The following is an 11,139-nucleotide window of genomic DNA, read 5'->3' as shown; positions in this document are numbered from 1 at the left end:
AACCCTACGATGGCTCCCTTAATGAAGATATGTGCTTCCCTGCTCCCCTATCCTACCTTCCTGTATCCCAATCATCCCGTTGCCCCAGGTTCTCCCCCATGAGATTTGGTGTTTTGAAAGGGCCAGGAGTCTGCTCTCAGTCTAAAGAAAGCAAGCCCAAGATATGCAGAGAGGACAGAGGAAGACCCTGATGAGAGAGCTGTGTTGATAGCATTGGATGCTTTCCCCAGATGGACCCCTGTTGATTTCTACTGTTCTTTGCACATCAGCCCTGGTGGCACAGTGACTGGAATAGGACAGGAGAGAGTTGCAGTTGTAAGTATTCAAGGTCAAAGCCTGGAGGGGCTCTGAGTGCACGTTTACCTTGAGTTGGAGACAGTGCTGGTCCTGTTTCGTTTCCCACAGTGCCAAGTCAGTAGGAGCTACCTTTGTCCCTTTGTTCCCATGTTAGGGAAAGAAGGTGGGGAAGAGAGCTGTGCTGTCTCTACGAAAGTCACACAGTTGCTTGCGTCTGTGCCCACTCGCTCTGCTTCTGCTGCTCCTGACTGTAGAGTCGGATGCTACTTTTGAAGTGTGTAGGAGTCCATGACCCTGGGAGGAAGCCAGAAATAATGGGATGCCCCAGATAACACACTGTCCAGTCTTTGACTGTCACAATCTTACTGTGTGGGCCGAGCACAGAGATCATTGCATGGAACAGAAAGATCCGGCCGGGAGCACAGTGTCTCTCCCTGGTCTATTCATTGTGCTCAATGATCTATGTGTTATGAGTTTCGGTGTTCGACTTTGGGAAAATTACTTTTCCTCTGGGAGTCTAAATTTTCTCAACCATCTCGCAGATATGGTAAAAATGATGCCCACATCCATCAGGTTGTTTTGAGAACTAAGTGGCAATGGATAAAAAAATTATAGTACAGTGAATGGAATACAGTCATGGTTCCAAAGGACAGCTTTAAAATATTGGATATTAGCAAAAGAGGGTTAGCTTATAAGCAGGTGCAAAAGTTAATGTTTTTAACATGTTAGCAGATTAAAAAGACAAAACAAAACAGAACAGCTTTCCCAGTTAAAAGTGCCAAGTGAGTGGTGAGTGGAACATTTTAGGATTCTTGTTGTGTGACCTGTGCTCTAAACTGCCATATAAATCACCTGTACCACCCATCATATTGGCTTGATATCCTTGATACCCTGACATTTCTTCTCAAAGAACATTTGTCTTGTTAAGTTGGAAGCATATCTGTCTTTCCAATGACACAGAAAAATCTTGGAGCATAGCCCCTTTAAATTTGGCATCTGCCCCGTCACACGTAAAACAAAGGACATGCATTTATAAAACATGAATGAAAGCATAATGAGGACATGATGCTCCTAGGTCTGGTGGAGCAGGTTTCCTGTAGATGCCAGAGAGAGCATAGCAGCCTTCGGAAGGGGCCACACTGAACCAGCCTGTGGGGGTGGGGAAGAGCAAGAGAGCAAGAGAAGAGAGGAGGAACAAAGAAAGTTCCCGGGAACCCAGAGATAAAGAGGCCACGAGGTAAAAAAAGGACCATTAGCCAAGATGGTTGAGGTTATGTAGGAATCAGAGAAGTTGGGGAGAAGGGAAGCCTGGGCTGGACAGTTTAGGGTGGGGGTGGGGTATGCCAGCCAGGATGGCTCTGTAACAGGTACAGAGATGCAGCAAGAGTCTGGTGGCCGGGACTGCTTTGATGTGCTAAGTAGGTACCCCAGTTAGTCATTTGAGACCTAGCAAAATGGGTATGAAGTGTGTTAGGAAGTCTCGAAAATGAGGAGACTGGAGAATTTAACTCTGTCCTGTTAGTGCCCAATGAAAACAAAACACACTTCAATCAGTTGTAGCGAGGTCACTTGTTCAAAACACAGACAGTAGTCAGAAACTTCTTAGGCCCGCCTCGTCCTTTACACTGGCTGGCAGGTTCTGTGTTCCTCAGTTCATGTGCCATTTGAGGTAACAATTTTTTGTTGTCATATTTTGTTATCTGAGGCCTGGGAGAGGCTCCTCGCCTCTTGCATTCAGGCTAAGAAGTCCTGGATGCCTGCAGAAGCTGGGAAGGTCAAGGAATGTCTTTTGCCCTGTCGTCCCCAGACAGGAAGCTCCTGCCAACTTTGCTTTTTCTGTCATTATGAAGCCAGCTTCTGATATAGAGGTCTGGGTGACTTTTCAGGCCGATGGTACACAGTTTCAAAGGCTTGGGAAATAGCTCAGTGGGTGATGTGCTTGTCCGTACACATGAGGACCTGAGTTTGATCCCCGACACCCACGTTCAAAACAAAAGAATAAACAACCGACAGTCCAGTGCTGGGTGCAGAGTCCAGGAAAAGAGAAATAAAAAGGAAGGGGAAAGGAAGTGGCAGCTCCTAGGTGTGGTGGAGAAGAGAGGTTATTGTCGACTTGTGGGAGAGCATAGCCAGAGGCAGGGACATCTGGAGACTCCAGAGTAGACGTGACCAGGCTGCCCTGGGATTGTGGGAGGAGGAAAGGGGAAAGGACGGGGAGATAAGGGAACTATGTGTAGCAACCAGGAAGCCAAAGGTACAAAAAAAGGGGGCAGGGGAGGGCAAATAACCCAAATGTCTGGGTTATATAGGGAAGATCCTCTGGGGAAAGGGAAGCCTGGCCCCTGGGCTGGAGAGTTCAGTGTAGAGGATGAAGTGTTCCAGCCTTATTCTGTAAGGAGCAGGGACTGAGGGATGCTGGGAGAATCTGGTGGCCAGGACCAGCTTTGATATGTTAAATAGCCACCTTGGCCATTTGCCCAGGGCTTGAGATTTAACACCCACTTATAGTCATGCTGAGGAAGCAGAGACAGGAAGAAGACCCCCTGGGCTTGCTGGTCAGTCAGGCTAACCCTGCTCCAGGTGCAGGAAAGAGACCTCTCAGAAAACTAGGGTGGAGAGCAAGTGAGGGCATCCCTTGGTGTTGACCTCTGGCTTTCATGTACACACACACACACACACACACACACACACACACACACACACACACACACACGTTAACCAAGGTCCCGCCTGATCCCATAGCCGTTCAGCCCCAAAGAAACACACAGAGATCTATATTAATTATAAACTGGTTGGCCTATTCACTCAGGCTTTTTATTAACTCTTACATCTTAAATTAGCCCATTATTCTTGTCTATGTTAACCACGTATCTTGGTACCTTTATCAGTGAGGTGTTCTCATCTTGCTTCCTCTGAGTCTGGGTTATGACTCTTCCCAGATTTCTGTTCTCCTTGACCTGCTTCTACTTCCTGCCTGGCTACTGGCCAATCAGCATTTTACTAAACAAGTACAAGAAATAAATCTTTACAGGGCAAAACCATTGTCCCACAGCACATGCACACACACACTTGCACACACATACACACTCATGTCCCAAGCATGCACATACACACATGCACACAACACATATATACACACGTGCGCATGTGCGCACACACACAATTACAAGGGTCTTACTGGGCCTTGGGAAGGACAGAGCCTCCCAGCCTCAGACTTGTGCAAATTAACAAGGTCTCAAGCCCCTTGGGCCTATCACACTCTGTGTATTTGAGTTTCTAGCTTTGGACCTATTAATCCCAAAGATGGGAGGAAAAAGACATTGATCCAAATCATCAAGACCAAATTAATTAAACGAAGCAATTATTTAAAGTAAGCTTTTTTATTCATGTACATGGGCTGCCTCTCCCTAAGGTGGTTCTGAGAGGCCAGCGCTGGGTGTGAGGAAAGCAAGGCTTCTATAGCTCAGGGGAAGAGGGTTTCCAGCTAGGGGGCTGGTGGGCAAAGTAGGTGGGGTTACAGGAGCAGAACAAGCAAGTTAGTCCTAATGACCTCTTGAAACAAAGACAAGGTTGTGAGGTGGGCTTCACAAGGTAGTCATGATGATAATAAGGTAGTAACAGGTGGTGTGTAAGCTTTTGAAACAAAGACAGGATTTCAGCTCCTGAAACAGGCAGGACAGAACCATTTGTAGTTAAGGTAACAGGTGGGGCATAGCCCAATTCTTGAAAAGCAGAGGTTTAATCATAAACAGGAATTCTTTTGTCCTGTTTGTCTATATTATAAGATGACTTTTAAGCCTCAATGGAGGCAGGCTGGTTCCTCAGAGCTTCATTCCTAATGTTCTGTTTACGAAGCTTTGGCAGAGGTCTTCTTCAGCTTCTTCTGCAACGGCCTCCTGTGGCCAGAAGGATGGGGAACCCTGAGAGATGCCCTTGTGTGAACTTTCCTCTCCTGCTCCTTCCTCATGACCCTTTCTCTGACCTCAGGGGCCACAAAACCTCCAGAGTCCTTTGCTTGGGTCTCTCCACTAGTGAGACAACCCCGCATCGGGCTGGTCCATCTGACACTTACCTATTGCAGGGAGTCAAGAGGGAAAATGGAACAACAGGTCCTCTGAGTTAGACTCTTGCTTACACCAGTGCAGAATGTGCTCAAAACCTTCGATAGCTGCTTTACTCAATGACTCAGATACTAGATAGACCGGTCCACCACCCACTTCCTGCTCAGCTGGGCTTCTGGTAAAAGAAACTGGTTTTGGATTTCTAGGGCCAGAAGTCTTCTCCCTTCCCCCTCCCCTCCCCTCCCCCTCTTCCATTCCTGTTTCAAACCACTAGATTTGTGGCAATTTATTGCAACTGGAGTAGGAAACAGTACTGGATGGGTTTGTGAGTCAGCTTGACACAGGCTAGAGTCATCAGAGAGGAAGGAGCCTCAGTTGAGGAAATGCCTCCCTGAGATCCAGCTGTAAGGCATTTTCTCCATGAGTGATCAGTGATGGGGAGCCTGGCACATGGTACATGTTATCATCCCTGGACTGGTGGTCCTGGGTTCTAGAAGAAACAGGCTGAGTGGGCCAAGGAAAGCTAGTCAGTAAGCAGCACCTTCCATGGCTTCTGCATCAGCTCCTACCTCCAGGATCCTGCCCAGTTTGAGTTCCTGTGCCGACTTCCTTCAGTGATGAACAGCAATGTGGAGGTGTAAGCCAAATAAACCCTTTCCCCAAAAACTTGTGGGATCTGAAATCTAAACTAGCTGAGCCCTGAGCATGTATGTATCTCTTTCTCTCTGTTCTTGTCCTTGACTGTGATGTGATCAGCTTCTTCAACTTCCTGCCTCAGTGAGTATACTACAACCTGGATCTATAAGCTAAATAAATGCTTTCTTCCCTCTCCTAGTTAGAGTAGTGGGGTTTTTTTTTTTGTTTTTTTGTTTTTTTGTTTTTTTTTTGGTCATGGTGTTTGTAGCAATAATCGAAACCCTTCCTAGGACAGAAACTAATACACTAGCATTTTGGTGAGAATTTTTTTTTGTCTGTATTCTTAAGTTGTCCTAGTTTCAATTCTGTTGGTTATGATGAAATATTCCAATAAAAAAGGAACTTAGGGAGTGCACTGGCTAGTTTTATGTCAGCTTGACACAGCTATAGTCATAGCCCAGCAGACATTTGCAGAAAACGTGTCACATGCTCATGATTCCAGCATTTAGGAAGTAGAGGCAGAAGGATCAGGAGTTTCAAGACAGTCTCAGTAAAAGGTGAGTTTGAGTCTGTCTATGGGAAACATGAGCCCTTGCCTCAAAATGTTAAGACCAAACAAACAAATCAATAACCCCCTATAAGTTTTCATGAGTATACCTGCATACCAAAAAGTTATATAACATCCACAGAATTCACTTGCTTATTTTATGGTGTTGGCTTCTTTCCTGGAAAAGTATGTCTTCTTTTACATTAAATTAGATATATATATATATATATACATATATAACATAAAATTATGTGTGTGTGTATGTGTGTGTGTGTCTGTACGTCCAAATATTTTCTGTTCTGGTATTGAACTTTTATTTAAGATAGGATTTGGCAACTCTGCTCATGAATGAGAACTGGGAATTCCAACTCACAAATTCCTCCTTCTCCTGATAGTGGGTCTCAAACCTGGAGCCTCATGCATGTGACAGAAGGGCTCTTGACACGAAGGTAACACTCTAGCCCTTGCTTTTTTGCTTTTAATAATGTTTCACATTTACCTTTGTGAGCTCACCTCTGTTTTCTCTTCATGCCGCTTACCTCTATTTCCAACACTGCCTAACTCCCCTTCCGCTCCTAATACTTGATTTTCCATTTCCTACCAGTGTTCTATTATTTCTTCCCATGTCTTTTAAATACTTATTGTGTGTAGAGGGTTCGTTTATGGCGCCCACAGTGGGTGTGTGACTGAGAGGAAGGACGCAGGCATGAGTACAATGTTGAACTGACTGGTGCTTGCACACGCAGAGGCCACCACGGAGATGTCTGGTGACTTTCTCTGTAGCTCCCCGCCTTATTGCCTTGACCCACATTTCCACACTGAACTCGGGGTTAATCTTTCTGAGATTACACTGGGCAGGCTGGCCAGTGACATCCCAGGCTCTGCCTGTCTCTGACCCCAAGTGCTGGGGTTTCAGGCACTCCCTGGCCTTTCTGTAAGTGTGGGGACTTCACAGTTAGGTCCTCACACTTACAGGGAAGCACATCCCTGCTTGCTGAACCTGTTCCTCAGCCCATCTTCCTCTTCCTTGCTCTGCCTTTGCTCATTCAGATCCCTGCTGCTTCTTCTTGTCTTCCATGGAGACAATTGCTTCATTAGGAGGTTGTCATTTTCATAAATATGTGGTTTGAATTTTTAGTTGCTGGTTGACAACTTTTTTCTACTGACTGTGGCTATCCCATGAGTTTGGGGAGATAGAGGGAGGGTGAGAAAGAGAGAGAAAGAAGAGTATGCCACGTGTGTGCAGCTGTCCTCAGAGTCCAGAACTGGGTGTCATATCCCTACATGATGGAGTTCTGGGTAATAGTGAGCACCAGACAAGGATGTTGGGAAGCAAACACCAAGGTCCTCTGGAAGATCATAAGTGCTCTCCGCTGCTGAGCCATCTGTCCAGCTGTTGATTATGGAAGGAGGCAAAGCTTCTCCTCCACTAACAGGAAGCAAGGTTTGTGTCTCAGTTGATAGACTGCTTGCCTAGCCTGTGTGGATCTCTGGGTTCAATTTCTGGTGCTGCATGAAGCCAGGCATGGTGCACATTCTTATGCTCCTTGTGCTGGGGACATAGGTTTGAGGCCATCCTTGGTCATGTAAGATCTTTCTAAGAAACAAACAAGCAGCCCCTTTCTATGCTTCAGGCACCAGCATGTGGGAAACGTACTGATGTTTGCAGTTGATTGACCCTTGTTTCCAACAGAGCGCCCCAGGGACACACATCTCTGTGGCTCAGGCCTGCCCTAATTTTGTGTTTTATACGTGTCTTTGTTCTGGCTCTTTCAGAGATAACCAGCTGCATTATTTTTCTCTCTAGTTCTGTGGGAATGTCTGCCCACTTGATTCTCACTAGGATGGAAGACCCTTTCATCCGCTTTGTCATTGGGATAAACTGGATAAAATAAAACTATCTTCTATGGTCACCCAAATTAACTTTATTGCTTTCCTTTCTCATTGCTGTTGGAGGGTTTCCAGTTAATGTCAGCTGTACCATCTCTGTGCCACTGTTTTGAAATAAGACAACCTTGTCTTGGCTCTCAGTATTTCCTAAGCTTATTGTTGATAATGCTTTCTCTCACTTTCTATTCCCTTTCTTTGTAGATTTTTTTTTTATGCTTGCAGTTTTAACAAACAACTTAAAAGGTCTTGTCTTTGAATTTTGACTTTGCTCGTATGCACTATGTATCCCTAAGGAAGTGCTGGTGTGATTGCCCTCCATACTTCTATGTCAGTGGGATTGGTTCTTATAGCCAGTCCGGCTGAAAATCTCAAGGTCACGTTTGATGTTGCTTTTTGACCCTTCATATTACCTTTACTACTGAAATTATTTCTTTTGTATTTTTTTTATTTTATTAATGTATACATGTGTCTGCACTTGAATATATGTCTGTGTACTATGAGTGTGCAGATCTTCTCAGAAGCAGAAGAGAGCATCAGATCCCCTGTAACTGGAGTTACAGAGACTTTTGAGTCACCATGTAGGTGGTGAGAGCCAAACCTGGGTCCTCTGCGAGAACAGTCAGTGCTTTTCACCCAGTGAGCCATCTCTTTAGTTAGGATTTATTTTAAAACCAGTGAATGGCTTTTCAAAAGTAGGATATGAAGTAATAGGTTTCACAGTGGCATTTTCATACAAATGTGTCATGTACTTTGTCACAGTTCATCTTCCTCGTCCGCTGTTCTCCCCCAGCTCCTGCCTCCCTCCAACTGGTTCCTGTCCTTCTTCTTGACAGTCCCTACTCTATTTTCTTGTCTCACATCTTCTAGTCCCTCTTTCCTTCCTGCCTCTCAGAACAGTCCTTCTTTCTCTCTCGTGGCCTCCTCTAGTTTCAAGTACTTCACGTGCATTTCTAACTATAAACACACACATATACATATGTGTATGTGTGCATATATATGTGTGTATATCATATATATTATATGTGTGTGTGAGGGTGTGTGTACATGTGTTTATATATGTGCATATGCATGTGTGTTGTGTGATTTAAAATCCACTTTCTACACATGAGAGCAAATGTGGTATTTATTTTTCTGAGTTTGACATATTTTGCCTCACCTACCGATTTCCGGTACTATCCATTTTCCTACAAATGTCACAACTTTTTGGTGACTGCGAATTACATTGTCCACACAATGACTTATTTCTGGCTCTTCCTCTGTCCATTCCATCTAGTTGTGGAGCTAAAACTTTGCCGGATACATCTGAATGTGCTGTTTCAGAAACAGTTCAGCCATTAGCCCATGGCTCTTCCTCACTTCCTCCTTACCATCCCTGAACATGGCTTTCTTATAGCACCCTCCTTGGGATTGCATGTCTGCTTCCAGGCATTGCCTTTAATAAACACAGCATCCATCAGTTGTGAGAGACTGTCTGACACTTCTCTTCTGGAATCCTGCCCCTCCTGTCAACAGCCAGCCCCAGATTAGCTCACCGCTGCTTGTGCTCAGGACACACGCTGGAGTTGAGGACGGACTCACCTGTGTGGGTAGCACTGTGAGAAAACCAGGGTGTACCACTGAGGAAAAGTGGGGGGAGCTTAAGAAGCAATAGCGGTTGCAGACTTGATTATGTGTTAAAATTCAACATTTCTTCCTGTCATTTGAAAGTTTTTATTTCTTTCCCAAGAAGGTCGAAACTTAGCTGTACACTCACAGAAACCTGTTGCTATGTCAAGACACTTGACTTCATCTTACAAAAAGGCTGGGCTTAAACAACAGCCAGCAAAGACAATTACTCTTGTCAAAATATATCATGTGATTTCTAACATATTGGTAAATGAGAAGGTTTTATTTGTTTAGTTATGTAAGGTTTCTTTTTGTATCTGGCAGGTTTTATGATTCCTGCTGTTGGAATCAGTGAAAGAACTTGATTCTCCATAAACCAGAGGTTATGAAGGATTCGTGTTTTACATAGGGCTAGGGCTCTGTCATCCCGGTTCATTGGTGGTGTTGCTTACAGCAGAGTCTCCCGCTTTAAGAGGCTGAATCACATTCCATTACACACACACACACACACACACACACACACACACACACAAGTAATTCCTTAAATATAAGTAAATATCCCAACGTTTTAAGACTCTGTAAGCTGACAGGGTGTAGAGAGTTGTTTTAAAAGAAACTATATTGAAGTATAATTAATACACAAAAAGTTGCACAGGCTTAATTATACCTTTTTTGTTTTTTTGAGGCAGGGTTTCTCTGTGTAACAGCCATGGCTGTCCTGGAACTTGCTCGGTAGACCAGGCTGGCCTTAGACTTACAGAGATCCACCTGCCTCTGCCTCCTGAATGCTGGGATTAAAGGCATGCATCACCATTGCCTGGTTTTATTATACATGTTGGTGAGCTTGGATAGATATGTAAAACTGTGATATCACCACAACCAAAATACTGAAAAGATACAGAACCTCTTAAGAGTCATGTGCGTGTGCATGCATGTGTGTGTCTCTGTGTATGCCTGTGTGTATGTGTGTGTGTGTCTGTGTGTGTAGCTGTGTGGTGTGTTTGTGTGTCTCTGTGTATTGTGCCTGTGTGTATCTCTGTGTGTATGTGTGTGTCTCTATGTGTGTGACTCTGTGTGTTTGTGTCTGTGTATCTGTGTGTGTTTGTGTGTGTCTGTGTGTATCTGTGTTTGTCTGTGTGTCTATGTATATCTGTGTGTGCCTGTGTATCTCTGTGTGCTGTGTGTTTGTGTGTATCTGTGTGTGTTTTGTGTGTCTGTGTCTCTGTGTGTGTGCTCGCTGTAAGCTCCCCTGTCTTGTCCATGCATCATCACATACACCACAAGGTCTATGTCCTATATCAGATCCCTAGAAGCCTGTCATCTGTATTACTGGAGCCTTATGTTCATTGGCAACACTTTCCTGTGGTTTCCTGCCTCCAGATTTGGAAATCTCTTTTCTACTCTCTGCTTCAAACAGTTTGGTTATATTTGCTCTCTCCTCAGTGAAATCATGGAGTTTGTTCTTTTTTACTTACTTCACTCAGCATTGTCTCCCAGGCTGACCTATGTTGTTGCCAATGATAGGATTTTTCCTCTTTGAAAATTCTATTTTTGTATGTGTGTACGTCTGTATTTGTGGGTACAGAACCTGTGAAGGCCAGAAGAGGGTGCCAGACACCCCAAGAGCTGGAGTTACACGTGTTTGTGAGCCACCCTACATGACTGCTGGGAATTGAACTCTGACCCTCTGGAAGAGCAGCAAGTACTCTTAACCTCTATGCCATCTTCCCACCCCTCCCCCACCCCATGGTCCTCTTGTAATATTTAATATTTTGCTGTAATATAAATCACATTTCCCTATTTTTGAACACATTTTCTTGCCTGTGTTGCTAGCCTCTTTATTCTATTGGTTTTTATTTTGCCTTTAGAGACCTTTTTGTCTCGATATAGCTTCACTTGTCAAGTTTTAAGTGTTGATGTTTGGGTACCAAGTCTAAAAAAAATGTCAATATCAGTGTCAAGAAGCTTTCCCTTGCCAGGCCTGGTAACTTCTATTATCTTAGGACTTCATGGGTGTCCTGTAATTTGAGGCCAGTCTGGTCTGTCTCAAACAAGCAAACAAACAAAACAGCTTTCTCCCTGTGCTTCTTAGGGTGGCATTAT

Source organism: Microtus ochrogaster (assembly GCF_000317375.1).
Source record: "Microtus ochrogaster isolate Prairie Vole_2 chromosome 14 unlocalized genomic scaffold, MicOch1.0 chr14_random_2, whole genome shotgun sequence".
NCBI classification, from domain to species: domain Eukaryota; kingdom Metazoa; phylum Chordata; class Mammalia; order Rodentia; family Cricetidae; genus Microtus; species Microtus ochrogaster.
The sequence above is the reverse complement of the archived record's forward strand: the minus strand, read 5'-3'. Positions refer to the sequence as shown.